We start from the raw sequence: 14,851 nt of genomic DNA, 5'->3' as shown, positions 1-14,851 counted from the left end.
AGGGTTGACTACTCACAAAGTCGCTGTGTAACATTTCCCTGTACCCTGTTGTGTCTAATCACCGAACTGGAGTGTGATTGTTTACCATGATGTTAACACTGAGAATCTCACTGATGCTGTGACTAATATTTTGTGAGCATGATATTGTACGAGTTTCTGCACTCACTGTGCAAGTGGTTAAATTTGAGTTTGAGTACCACAGTGACAGAATGATAAATAATTGTAATTGATATTCAAGCAGTAAAATTGGGAAGTTTCCACCTCAGAGACCATGTTGTGTTGCATATTGCCTTAAACAGGAAGCAATATTTCGGCATGTTGTTATTTTGTGATAATCTGTCGAGGAAACTACAGCCTAACCACAAAATTTGTGACTTAAGCAGTATTTGACTATGGTATGTCAATCCTGGAGGTGCACCAAATTTGCAAGAAAATCAGTTTGTGTGTAAGGCTAGGCAGGTAACAGTCCATCCTATGTAATTTTCATGCTTATATGGTTTAAGGGAAGTTTTAAAATGTAGTACCAATTGCATTTCTTCTTCAATTTTTGTTCGGATAGGTTGAATAAAACATTTCTCAAGGTTTGTCTGCTGCTCTAGTAGCTTCAATGTGGGTACAAAGTTGGTATTATAATCATGACACTGGTGTCATATGTCTTATATCAGTTTGAAGAATGATCTCGCCCAAGTCAATTACAAATTACGGTTTAAGGGACTGCAGAAAATCCTTTCATTTCAACTTAGACAATAGGATAACATAAGGTTATATGCATCCTGGGCAGAATTTTCCTGCGACTTAACCAATTTTTTGACTTGTGCTCGGTTGATGTTGGCAAGGTTGACTGTATTTTCCATAATACTCTCACCACAGAGATGTCCTCAATTGCAAATGCTCCATTTTGTATTCAGATCTTCATGTTTGTAATCTGTTTCTGTTGTCACAGTTGGTCTTTTGTTGTTGTTTTTTTATACATTTGGGGCACTTTTGAGTGCCTAGTTTTGTTACGCAGCTGTTTACAGGGTTTGAAAGGGATATCTGTAGTTCAAACCTTCTTTTTTCATCACAAGTGTTCTTTTGCTTTACTTTCATCATTCCATGCAGTTTTTAGTTGTCAATTGCAAAATATATCATCTGCACTGTAGGTAAACACTGACACTTTCACTCACCAAAGCAGTGAAAGAGTCGAGTGTCAAAGAAACTCTTATAAATCATCTAGTATCTGTTTCCAATGGCAAAGATTACTTATTTGAAGAAGTCATGCCTTGAAAAGTTGTAGGTCTTGCAACATTTAAGAATGCATTGCAGTCATCCTCACCGAAGTCAAATCCAAAAGGACTGGAGAAAATCCAGTTTGGATTTACATAACAGAATTAAAACATTTTTATATCCATCCTGGATAGAATATTTGGTTTTGCCCAATTTTTTTACTGGTGCAAGTTCGACTTTAATAAGCAAGGTTGATTGTATTTCTTTTTAAGTGACCTGTAAATGTTACATGGCTTGAGAGAAAGAGAGCGAGTCTCCAGCATGGAATAATATGCATGTATTCCATAGTTTGGCACGATAATGTGGTTGAAGGATATGAGGGCAAATATTCATTGAGACACAAAGGTAGACTAGTCCTATGTACTTGTATCTATCTTTGCAAAATGTATTGACTGTACACACACACGATTTGCATGATTAGTATGCAGAAGGTGGTTGATGTACACTTTCGTAGAGTGGCTACAGTCGACTCCCGTTACAACTAAGCCCTCAGAACTAGCAGTTTTCTTTCGTTGTATTGAAATTTTATTATAACTGAACAAATAAAATATATAAAACTTCAAAGCTCTTAAATTTCGGGCTCGAATATTTACTTTGTTGTAATTGGAATTTTTTTTTTTTATAACCATTTCCTTTAAGTGGAATTGCACTGTACTACAGGAATCGGTGTGATTGTAAAGGCTATTTTTATGCCCCTGCCCTGACAGGTACCAAAGACATTGTTTTCACATGAATGTGTGTAGTAAGCAAAGCCAATTGTTTTGCAAAATCTGTGATCTTTTGGGTCATGGCACTTTTTGATTTCATTTTGATTTTTTTTTTTTTTAATGCTATCATGTATTATTGGCCATCAATGCAGCAACTGTAAAACTTAGCTTCCTAGTGTATCAATAGTCTGTGACATGCCCATTGGCTGTGCTTCAAGACATCACACGAAGAAGCTTTTAGTGCATAAAACCACAGGATTTCATATGGTAATGCAAGATGCATGGCTGCATGCTTTGTCGTGTTCCAAGAGTGGTGGGCATTCAAAAGTTGTTTGAATTTGCAAAACACACAGCTAGCTGCTTTATGTGATGTTTTCATTCTTTTAGGGGGGGGGGGGTAGGGGAGAAGTCATTCTTTTTATAGTGAAAACTTATCTTATTCCCATCATTGTCTTGGCAGTCTTATAATCCTCCTGGCAATCTTGATCCTAGCAAATTTAGAATACCACAGCAGTTTCCCAAGCTTCTGACAGATCATGCAGCTGAATTGCAGTAGAGTGGAACCTCATTACAAAGAGGTCATATACACTCTCTTATAACAGATTGATTCTACAGCCCCAACTCGTTATTTTTTTTGTGTTTGTACTCTCACGTCATGAGAAACCCGACATAATGAGATAATGACATATTTTTTTAGGTCCTCGTTATAACCTGGTACCCCAGCCTGGTTCAATCCCTGTTAGCTTGTAACACAGCCATAGACTGCTTGACACGGAGACTACTGTATAAACTTATTTTCGCATACAGATATTTTCATGAGTTAGATCACAGACATTTTCGCAAAATGTTTTCGCGAATTGACACCGATGCTATCGTAAAATGCATTGTTACCCTAGCGCATGGGAACATATTCTGTGTGTTAACCCTAAAAAGACTGGGGGGGGGGGCCTAAAAGGCCCCCCCCCCCTCAACATTTCGCGCGATTACTCAGCAACACGCAATGCTCTCGCCGCGATGCTCTATGACTTTTTTCTTTCGAGTTTCCCGCACATTTTGACACCAAATTTGTGACGCCCGGGGGTAGGTTCTGAAGTTACATAACTTTTTGTACATGCACGTGAGACCGAAAATGGCTCAAAAATGTGATTTTGTGTACAAAGTCAATACAAATTGAGTTTTATCACATGGTTCATATAAATATGCTTATTTTTACTCTCAATGGCTAAAATCAATTTGTTTTAGTAGTATTATGCTTCAAAAAGGGTCTGCCACAAATTTTGCTGAAAAAAACAACAAAAACAAAAGGTCGAAAAAACAATGAAATACATAAGAAATTCATAAAACAATAAAATAGATAAGAAATTAATTTTGATATCGAATTTTTTTTCACGTACATTTGCTAAGAATGCTACAAAGAATATCTAGACCAAAAATGAGCACTTTTGGAGCTTTATTTACTGATTTAGATAAAAAAGTCTGATTTCTCGCATAAATTAGCATAATTAATCAAAATAAAATAAAAGAAGACTATTTTGGAAAATTTAAATATACGAACTTGTAGATTACATCGCACACTACCATTGTGCAAATTTCCGCGGCGATCGCGCGATCCACGGCCGAGATCTTAAGGGGGGGCCCTTTAGGCCCCCCCCCCCCCCCAGTCTTTCGAGCCACCAAAATAGCCCAGTCTTTTTAGGGTTAAAGTCGCGATCCAACTGTGATTCACGAAATTCACGAAAATTAAACCTTCACGAAAATAACAGCTTATACATTACAATGTATCACTGTAGTACTTCCTTGAGTGTCAACTTTGTCATATGATTGCCGATGCAAAATTTGACTTTTCGTACTTCTTGAGGCAATATGTATGCTGGCATTTGTGCACTATTTGGATATCATAATATAATCAGGGGTATGAGTGAGTTGTTTGAGAAGTGAATACAATGTACCAATGTTTGCGACTCATTTCCTTTGCCGTCATCCCATTATGCGAGTCCAATATGTTGAAAATTTTCTCAATGCTTAATTAATGTACATAATAAATACATGCTAATCAAAGACCAAAGTTTGTGGCCTTGTCCTGTCTTGAGGTCTGCAGTTTGGGAGAAACATTACAAAGAAGACTTAGGAAGAATATGTGACAAATTGATTGATGGATGGATGGACTGATTGATTGATAGCAATTGAATGCCATCTTGAAAGTCCATCTTGATAATATTATGTTGCTTTGTAAAAAAAAAAACAGAAAAATCTGAGAAGTAGATTGGTGAAAATGTGGGGAAAAATCACACATATGAACTGATAAAGTTACAAGAACAAGACAAATTGGTAACTTGGATGGCACAGGTGTTGAGCAACTATTTTGCTTGTACACAAAATTTCATTAATTTTCATTTTCTCAAATACTTATCCACTGACATGCTAAAAATGTATTACATGTACTCATATTTCACACCACTAACAGATCTGGAGAAAAATTTTCTCATGAAAAAAAAAAGGAAATTTGTGACTTTTTGGGCACAAATAGAATGGAGAGGTGCGCAACATCCATACTAGACAGTTGCCAATTTGTCTTACTCTCTAAATTGTACCAGTTCATAAATTTATCAGTTTTCAACTTTTTGTGTGTATGTAACTTTTTTCCAAAATTTTCACTGATCTACTTTTCCGACTTTTCTGTTTTCAAACAAAGCAACATACTATCAGGATGGAGTTTCCTTGAAGGGATTTGTTCAAGCGTACAGCACTGGAGAAAAAAAAAAAAAATCTACATCACACAGACACCAACAAATTAGAAGGAAACTATATGATTTGCATTTCCATCTTATATGACTGCATTTATTGTCGGTGCCCATCACTTCCAAATTCAGAAAATGCCCCACTGGATTACAAAGAAAAAAGCCAGAGTCCTGTTCACGTCTGTCAAACATGGGTGAGAAAGTTGTAAATCAGCCGGTCAAGATAAGTTGAATCTGCCTCCAAAACTGGATGGTAAGTCCACTGCATCTGCTTTTGTGGTTGATACGGTAGTGTGTATGTCTGTCTGTCTTTGTGTATGTGAGAGTTGGCACAGATGGTACGTACACTAGCTCCTGTCTTAATCCTGGACCTGGTTTGCTCTCAGGAACGACGCCTTCTTCTGCTTCACGCGGTCTTTGCGTTGGGCCAGGGTCAGCTTCGCACGGTTCCACCTGCCATACAGAAACATGGTCCATGTAGTTAATAATCATGAAAATACAAAGAAATAAAAAGCAACAACAAATAAGATATTTTATGGGAAAAAAGTAATTGCCGCTGATGTTGAACTTTGACCACTATCACTACATGCACATACTTTTTCACCTACAGTGCACACTCGTTATAACAGAGTAGTCAGGACCAGTGGTTTTCTTTCATTACATATCAAAATTTCATTACAACCAAACAGTTAAGTATGGAAAGATTATATATGATCATTTTGGAACCTAAATTTTTACTTTGTTTTAAAGAGAATTTCGTTTAAAACCCTGTTCATTAAAAGTGGCGTGCACTGTATTTCAACTATTCCTACCAAAGTATGTTACCACAGAACATTAGATTATCTAGCTGGAGTTGCAACTGAAACACAATCATTGAGGGGCAATTTCCTTGAGACACTGCTCAAAATTCAATCAGCATTCTACACCCCACGTACCAAGATTATCTATTGAGCATGTGTTTGTTTGTTGTTGTTCTTTCTGAGACTGTGATACTGCGATCTCTGACAAACAGAAAGTCAAACAAACTGCTCCCACCCCCTCTCCTCTCCCCCCCCCCCCCCCCTCCAAAAAAAAAAAAAAAATGATTGTAGAAATAAAGATTTTAGAAAGGCCTCTGGCACCCTTTGGGGCAGAGGATCAAAAGAGAAATCTGCAGTGGCCTTTTAGATTCCACCACTCTCTTCAAGTTTAGAAGTATGCTACATTTATATTTTCATAGCAGCATACAATAATTCTACTGTGACTGGGAATGGCATCATAGTGGTAAAGTCTCATGTAAACTAGATACAGAATCTTGTCAAAAGCACTGAAGTGCTTCCTGGAAAGTTCAAAATCTTGAACCCTCCTCCCCCCCCCCCCCCCCCCCCCTTAAATCTAATAACTGTCATGTGATGATTTCACAAGATTTCTAGTCCAGGGGAATCTCATTATAACTAACTTGCTTACATGGTACAAGGGTATCAATTTTAAAGAGGTTAACCGGCAGTCATGATTTTTCCCGTTACCATGTTTGGCTGGTCTCGTTTAGTACTTTTTTCTTTTTCTTTATTAGTATGTCTATGAGGAGGTAAAGGTAATGGCAAGGTAAATTTGGCAGTTCCAGCAACCTTGTAATTAAACATTCAAACTCATAAATGCACGACTCTGTGCATTTTATCAATGAAATGTGATAAGTGAGGGCTTTTAGCTACACTTGTAAGGATCCACCATTTCTGGTTAGAAATAAGTGTGAATGGAATGAACTTACCTCTTTGGAGTCACGGTGCGTTCGGGCTTGGACTTGGCCACAGGATCGGCCCCTGATGGCAGCATGGGCGTTCTTGTACATCTGTTCCAGCTGGGATATACAAAGGGACAGGAAATGGAGCAGGGTGTGAATCCTACCTCAAACAGTGTATCAAAAAATACTACATAATCAATGAAGAAACTGGATTTGTTAAGGTAACTTCGCAGTATTTGTGCAAAAGTTCAGCTATTTGACAGCCAGTGCCTACGACTTTAATCGGAGGTCGGCACCTCACAAGTAAATGGCAACCACAGATAAAATCCCTTTCCTACCACATAAGTGCATAATTTCTGAATCACTAAAGGCATCTTATATCAATTTCAACAACCTCAGCAGCCATTTAGGAATCACTAGGATCATACGGTAATTCCAGCTGTTTTTTGGCATATCATCACTGGGTGTATTTTCTCTTTCTCCTCCTTCTTCTCAAACTCTCACGTCAGTTCCAAACAAGCACACAAGAAGAGACCTAGTGTGTAAGGGTGGAAGGGTAATAAAATATGAACACAGGTGACTCCCATTAAAACGAAATCCTCAGGACTGGCAGTTGTAACATTTCGTATTAGCTGAACATGTAAGTATGTAAAGATATATAAATTTTAATGTGGAAACTTGAATTTTTACTTTGTTGTTACGAGTGTTTCGTCATACCATGTTCCATTTCATAAACTGTAGTGCACTGTATTCTTGCCCTAAGATGAGCATTCAATATCTGCCTCCCATCCAAAGATCACCAAAACATCAGAGAGGACTTTTTATGGATGAGAGGTTCGAGCCCCAAGAGTCCTCCAAAGGTTTACCATTCATCACTAGTCCTTACCTAGGGCTGCACACTAACTCATTTTCTCTACTGGTCTGACCTATCTGTTGAACCAGTAGATGCCCACTTTGTTCATCTTTTACTGAAAAAGTTACTGGTCTGACAGTGATTTTTACTGGTCAGGGACCGTCCGACTGGTGCCAGTGTGCAGCGCTGCCTTACCCTACGATCCACACAATGGATATCCATTACAGACTACAGTCAACTCCGCACAAGTCAACAGCACATACGTCAAATAATCAGCTAAGTCGATGCAAATAAAAAGCCCAATTTGCATTCATAGCCTATGTGCGTTACTCCTTGGTACAAGCAGAAGTTGAATATGGCCTGACTCGGAGCTGACTGTATTTCCACTGGGTAAAATTAATGTACTTGTCCAGTCCTGGCTTTGTCATATATTACAGGAAATGGTCCAATTTTTGGCCAACAAATATGAAAAAACTTATTAAAATGTCATTCCCACAAACTAAGGACCAAATGGATATAGAAAAGGGAGGGGTAAAACACATACCACAATATTTGCTCAAAACCAAATGCACAAAAATTCCAAAACAAAGAGATATAAATAAGTATGACAAACATTTTGTTTTTGTAAATATTTATGCCAGTATTTTCATTTTCATCAAAAACAAACATGGTCTCATACTTAGTTTCTGATATAAAGCTTCACAGATGTAAGAACAAATTATCTCATATGCAGAATGATGCTAATCAACTAGGGGAACATATTCTGAGCAGGCATCAAATACAATACAAAGCATGCTAAAAATCTGACTAACACAGATGTGGTCGGTATTGAAACTATATAAATACACAGGTCCATGGCAGTAGCATGTTTTTTTAAACAATTTTTATCTGCTTTTATCTGTGAACTTAGAATTCAGGATCATAAAACAGAGGGTTAAATCATCTCACGTTGTCGGGGGTGATGTTGTGCTTGATGAACTGGGAGAACTGCCTCTTGTAGGCCTCATCTTCCTCCTGCAGCTCCTTCATGTAGTCCGCCACGTGACCTCCAAAGATGTACTTCCTGTGCACCTCGGCGCTGAACTCTGCACTCTCAGCGTCGTAGCCAGGGAAGCGCTTGTTGCTAAAAGATAAAAGATACAAGTAAGATCAAAGCATCACAAACACTCACACACAGCCTTTTCCTTCTAATTTTAAGAGGCAGGAAATACCTTGTACTTGAATGTATCATACATTTAAAGTCTTAAATCAACACATTTTACTACAGGATTCAAATACATTCTCTCTCTCATGCACACTCATACACTTGCACACATACATACACTGGCCCTCTCAAATTTATGGAAGAGTAATACACTTGTCAATTGTAGTTCCAACACCTAGGTACATGGGGATGGCCGGGACTTGCATCTAGTTGCATTTTTATGATGTTACACATCAGGGACAAGTCTGGCTCAAGTCCCTGGCTAATTCCCTGACAGGCCAGAGGGTATATGAGGCACTCAGAAATATTCCTCAATGTTGATGTTTGTCCTCAAACCCTGATATATTTCCAACCCATCCGGGCCAGAGAAATGAATTTCCCCCAACAAACCCGGCATATTCCTGACCAACACAGGCAAAATAAGTGAATCTCCCCTGACAAATCCCAGTATATTCCCAACAAGTGGTGGATCCAGGGAGACCACACCAGGCGCACCGCCCCCCTTTATTTTTTGTTGAAACAAAAGAAATAACAAGAAAAGCATGGGGGAGGGGTGCATGCACCCCCCCCCCTTTTTAATTTTGCAAACGCGCCCCCTCTTTACAAAATTCCTGGATCCGCCCCTGCCAACCAATCTGGGGCAAAAATGCTAAAATCCCCAGCCACATAAGTCCCGGTCATCCTCGGTTACCCAGGGGTCAGGACTACAACTGAAAAGTGCACAGGCTCACTCATTCTTCTAAAATTCAGAGAGTTTAAAGCTTGTCAGGCCTAAACATTTTCCATAGATCTTTGATGCTTGACATAAACTTGATGCTTAATTCATATCACCTCATCAGGGCAGCATTCTATATCATTCCTCTCTTTGAACAATTCTGCCATTAGGATCTTTAATCACATGTCTTACTCTTTGGTCACTCACTATTTCCATTTGCAACGCTTGTGGTTGTTGGTTGTTGGTTGTTGGTTGTTGGTTGTTGGTTGTTGTGGTTGTTGTTGTTTTTGTTTTTGTTCTGTTATCATCTCCATAAATTGAGAACAAAAACAAAAGAGGAAAAAGAAGGAAAAAAGAAACCCAAAGCAAGTTTTGGCATTCAAGCTACCAGAGACTTTCAGGTCTATATGCTGTTTACTTGTCTCGTACCTGTGTGGGATCTCCAGACCACCATCCACAGCACCCTTCAGCACTCCGAAGACCTTGGCCCCGGTGGTGGTCCTTGCCAGACCAACATCCAGGAAGCAACGGAAGGCTCCGGCCTGTCCCTCCTCACTCTCCACCAGGTAGTCATCACCATCAGGCTCCGTCTGACCCTCGTAGATGGTATCCAGGCTGAACTTCTTCAAAACCTGTCGCAAGGAGGAGCAAACATGCATTGGCACCATCAATCAAACTGTCTGATTGAACAATTTGTGTTTAGTACTGAATTCTTCAAGATGTATCCAATTCCTAACAGTGAAATTTGGGGGTTTGACTACTAAGCCACTTTCATTTGATCTTGCCTTCTCGTATTTTAATCACAGAAAAACCTGCAATGAAATGGAGTGTAGAAGTTGCTAATTACACATTCAAAGGGTATGCAACATTAGTCAACATTAGTCCGTTGAATTGACCTACTACAAGTTTAGCCAGTCTACAAGTCTTTTGAGCAAAACTGCCCATTCAAATTTTTATTTTGCAAAAAGTCTGATGACTCATGGCTCATTTAGGTTTTGTTTCAGTTCATGCCAACTGAAAGAAAATGTGGATGCTGAGAAGCATGACAGAAATACAGCTTCCTTCATTCAAAGATATTGTCTGGACCCACTACTTTTGGTTAATATGAGAAAATTATACTACATTTTTCTGTTTCTTTCTAGTTCAAGTGGCGAACAGGCCCATGGAATAATATCACAGTAGGGTATCTTGTTTTTACTTCTTCATAAGCACTGTTGCAAATGTTCTTCTGGTCAGGGTGACCTTTGACCCAGTTCAAGGCAGATCAAAGAGGGAAGCCAAATCAAACCTCATTAGGTCTTTCCGTCTTTATTTTTTCTTTTTGTCAACAGTACATTGCCGTGTATGGAAAATTCAACATATGGACCTTCCAAAATTCTGATATGTTCACACATCTAGTGTCACCACCCTCAGAAGCCAAGTTGGAATCAGTGGGTGTCATACGGTAATTCCAGCTGTTTTAAGGCATATCATCATCGGGTCTCTACTTTGCATTGCAAAGAAACTTTGCAAGATAAGCATGTTCACTTCTCTATCATTGGCTAATACATATCAAATCAAGGGTAAACTTCTACAAATGTGTGAGTACTTGTGTGTGGTTCTATATTTTTTCTCCTTTTACAAAAGTAATTCTACATCTTCTTTCCAGGTAACTTCAAATTACCATGTACAAATTTTTAGTTGGTTCAGTTTAATAGTACAGTAAATGAGAATAGAAGATAGAATAGTAAAGTTTCACTTTTCTGGTAATTGAATACAAGCTACCTCACTTCTGTCAAATTCAAAATTTCCACACAAAAAATAGAACTCATAAAAATGATACCCCCACCCCCCCCAAAATGAACAAACAAACAAACAAGGCTTTGTGCAAAGGCATGATCAAAGAGTGCAAACTCACCCTGCGGGCAAGGAGAAGTCCAGTGCAGTACGCTGCAGCGTAGTTGGTCAGCCCGACCTTGATGCCATAGCGAGGGAGCTCGTGCGAGTAGGCTGCACACACGATGTAGTCTCCCTCAATCTTGGCATACGCTATCTGCAAAAGAAAAAGTTCAACAAAAATGCTACCAACTTGAGGCCAATTCTCACGCACTGATAGCCATATAATAATACAATTCACTCAATTCCATAACTGAGATTTTCTACTAAATTTTGATAAATCAGAATACGTATATGTACAACTTGAACACATGTCCTGTCAATATTTGCCTTGCACTGGAAGTGCAATGCGAGTCTGAGCTCAGAGCACTGTTTGTAAGTAGAGTGCAACCACCCTCAGAAGCCAAGTTGGAATCAGTGGGTGTCATACGGTAATTCCAGCTGTTTTAAGGCATATCATCATAGGGTTTCTACTCTACATTACCACTTGCACCACAAAGCAACATGTTTGGATACAAGAGTTTGGTTGTATCACTATTGGCTAATCAAAAGTAACAAAAAGTCTAACAATGAAAATGTCAATGCACTTTGCTCAAGATGGTTACATGAAAACCAACAGGTTTTCTTGACATCTCACAACTTTCAAAGTTATCAATTTGTCATGTACAAGAGTAAACACTGGATAATATCATGAAGTTGTAACGAAGCAATGCTGTCTACATCAACGATTTTCTCTAGTTTCATTGTGAGGTTAATTGCCAAATGTACTTAGTTTTCACATGAAAAATGCATGAAAATATGAAAAACAAACAAAAATCACAAAGAATTTCTTTCCATGGTTATGTACAATCTTGGAGGAAGCACAGAACATGTAAAAATTCTTCTTGTTGCCATTTCAGCAATACCTATCGAACATATCATGCATTTAATGAGACGCAAAATGCATTCTCTTCAATATTCGAACAGTGGGAAAATACGGCATAGAACAAGCACATCATAGTCACTAAACTGCCTACCTGACATGTTATGTCCTTGTTGGTGAATCGCACAATCATGCGATACTTGGGGGTGTTGTACTTGTTCTTGTCTTGGACAACCAGGTAGCGGCGGGCCTGGTAATCAGTCCTGCCTTCACGTCTACGCCGGAATTTCACTTGGTACCTCTTGAAGTAGGCCTTGTTCTTCACAACTTTAACGAACCCCTACAAATGAATGGTTTAGTTAAACACATTACTTGTGTATGGTCAGCTTTGGTCTTCCACCAAGGGGGAAAAAAAAAACAAAAAACAAAAAACATAACCACATCTCTAGCCTTCAAAAAAAAAAAGAACACACACACAACTAGAATTTAATCGTAGAAAAAAGACTAAGTTCAAAACACAGTAGTTTTGCATGTCACATGTTAATGACACAACTCTGGATGACAAAAGCTGTAGCCAGCAATGTCCGGATGCCATTCAGAGATGTGGACTATTTATTTCCGGCAAATCGTAATGTATGACTGGAATTTAGTTAAATATATCTGAACTACCCCTGTTCCCCTGTTCCGAGTAGATCTTGATCTAGCCAAACTCTACTCCACATTTTGTCAAGACTGTTACTGGAACACTGTACTTGAGTAAATGTTTGAAATTGGCCTTGAGTTTATCACCACAATGTAGCCAAATACTCTGCAGCCTACAGACCTATTTTCAAATAACTTTTGCTTTTTATATTTTCACCAAAGGGTGAAACCTAGAACCCTATTCCTAATCTACTTGTTTTGCATTCAACACGAGATTCATAGCCAAATGGCATGTCTTTCAATTTGTACCAGAGTGGTGCTGTTTCTATCTTACCGAGTGCTTACAAAACCAACTTCCTAAAATTCTAATAAGCATGATGTAGGTCTACGATCTGAGGCAAAATCTGGATCATTCGCGCGCGGAGAGGTGGGAGCCGCAGAAAAAAGTACTGAAAATATTAAGTCGGATCAGGCCGCTAGGTGCGGCAGTCTTGCATTGTGCGAACATGCTAGCATGTGCTGGCGCCCGTGTTTTGATTGGCGCTCTGCATCAGTTGATTAAAACTCGATTTTTGCAGAAAAATACAGACAGGATTTTTTTCTTCTTTTCATCATGGATAGTGGACATGTCTGTGTAAACAAAAAATCACTGTACAAAGTTGCGACAAATTATACATCAGATGTGAGATGAATGAGCGAATTGGGGTCCTTTTGAGGACCTCCCCGGGGGGCCTCATGAGGCGGGGCAGTCTTCGTACGGGGAACAGTCCTCATGAGCGGGTTTCCCGGACTGATGTTTCGTCCACTGCACTCAGAGTAGGCCTAACCATCAGATCAAACATTATTTGTATAATAAATCACACATGACATGTCGTATAGACCGTCTATGTCCACACATTGACTGTAATTTTATCTGTAAATTAACACTGCACTACTACTGTGGGTACTGATCTCGGTTATACAGAAATAGCGATATTGCTATCTGAAGTAGGCTCTGCTCTAACCCGTCAGATGCATAGCGTATCTAAATAGCAATTTGCATTTAACTAGACCCAACAAAATACGGCACATGGTACTGTACAGTACGCCTCACACTACCGTTCATTCACGCGTACGCATATGCATGTATACGGGCATGGTATACCCAGTACGCTATGAATGCACTTCCACGTATCCCCGTGTAAGTTGAAGGGGAGACCCATCACTACATCCACTAAATCATAGCATTTTACGACTCATCTGTGCTTAAAATATACTTCTATAAGGGGATATATGCTCATTAATTTGGATCATAAGTTAATTTATGTTATCAAAGATTTACCATTCTGGCAAATTTGCCCTGATATCAGGGTCTTTTCCGATAGCATCGGTTTAGGGCTGTACACCGTAGAGAAAAGACAGAGTGCAAGAATTCAAGCATTAAATATATTTATTCATGTAATAAAAACCTTTTCAACGTTATTTATACACTTATAATAATTCATTGGAAGTATGATAATTTATTGGTATCTATGATGTCAGAAATGTATTTTTTTCAATTTGACAATTTTACATGATCATGATGATTTACACTTTAATTGATAGCTACTTTTGACCAATGAGATGAAAGAGAGCTACCAGAGTACTCGCTCGCTAGGCTATTGCACTAGGGAGCTCTGGTTCTACGGCAGTGCTATGACTAATGAGGTAGATATCTTAGTAATCTCACTAACATCAATCAGTGTAATTGCTCGTGTTACCAGCATCACAATCTTCTCAGATCGGCAGAATCAGGTGTGAATAACCTATTTAACTTGTTTGATTCCCTTTACCATCAGTGGTTCACTGACCGGAATTACCACTCTCATAAATATCATTAGTCCTTCACGTTCCAAAACATGTATGTAATCTGAACTAACGTTACACAACTGTATGCATGTCCGTGATCGCGATACGTCAGTCAATGTTGCTGTTGTTGTTTGTACTTCCTCAGGTCAGGAAAATATAACCAGGATCGGCGAGGGGGAGGGCCCCACACCCTTTTTTAGGCAAAATGATAGGCAAAATCGTGAAATAGGCCCCACCGCAGTGCGCGTGCACCCGTGCGTTAGCAAGCAAGGTTAGGTTAGGGTTAGGGTTTAGGGTTAGGTAGGGTTGTATTTATGGTTAAATTGGCCACTAAATTAGTCAAGGGACATTGGGGAGTCCTTCCGAGAACAAAAAGTAGAAGACCGAAGAAAAAAACGGGAGAAAGGGAGGACGAAAGATGCTATGCTGTGGAAATCGGCCC

General features: G+C 39.1%; 1 pseudogene; it reads right to left on the bottom strand.

The window, feature by feature from the left end:
• Positions 1–4,990: 4,990 nt before the first annotated feature.
• LOC139720240 (large ribosomal subunit protein uL18-like) lies at positions 4,991–13,979 on the bottom strand (annotated as a pseudogene).
• Between the last annotated feature and the right edge of the window lie 872 nt (positions 13,980–14,851).

Source organism: Diadema antillarum, unplaced genomic scaffold (assembly GCF_040938485.1).
Source record: "Diadema antillarum isolate AM-2024a unplaced genomic scaffold, OU_Dant_1.0 scf00000125, whole genome shotgun sequence".
In the NCBI taxonomy this organism is placed as follows: Eukaryota; Metazoa; Echinodermata; class Echinoidea; order Diadematoida; family Diadematidae; genus Diadema; species Diadema antillarum.
This window is presented reverse-complemented; position numbering and strand designations above follow the sequence as displayed.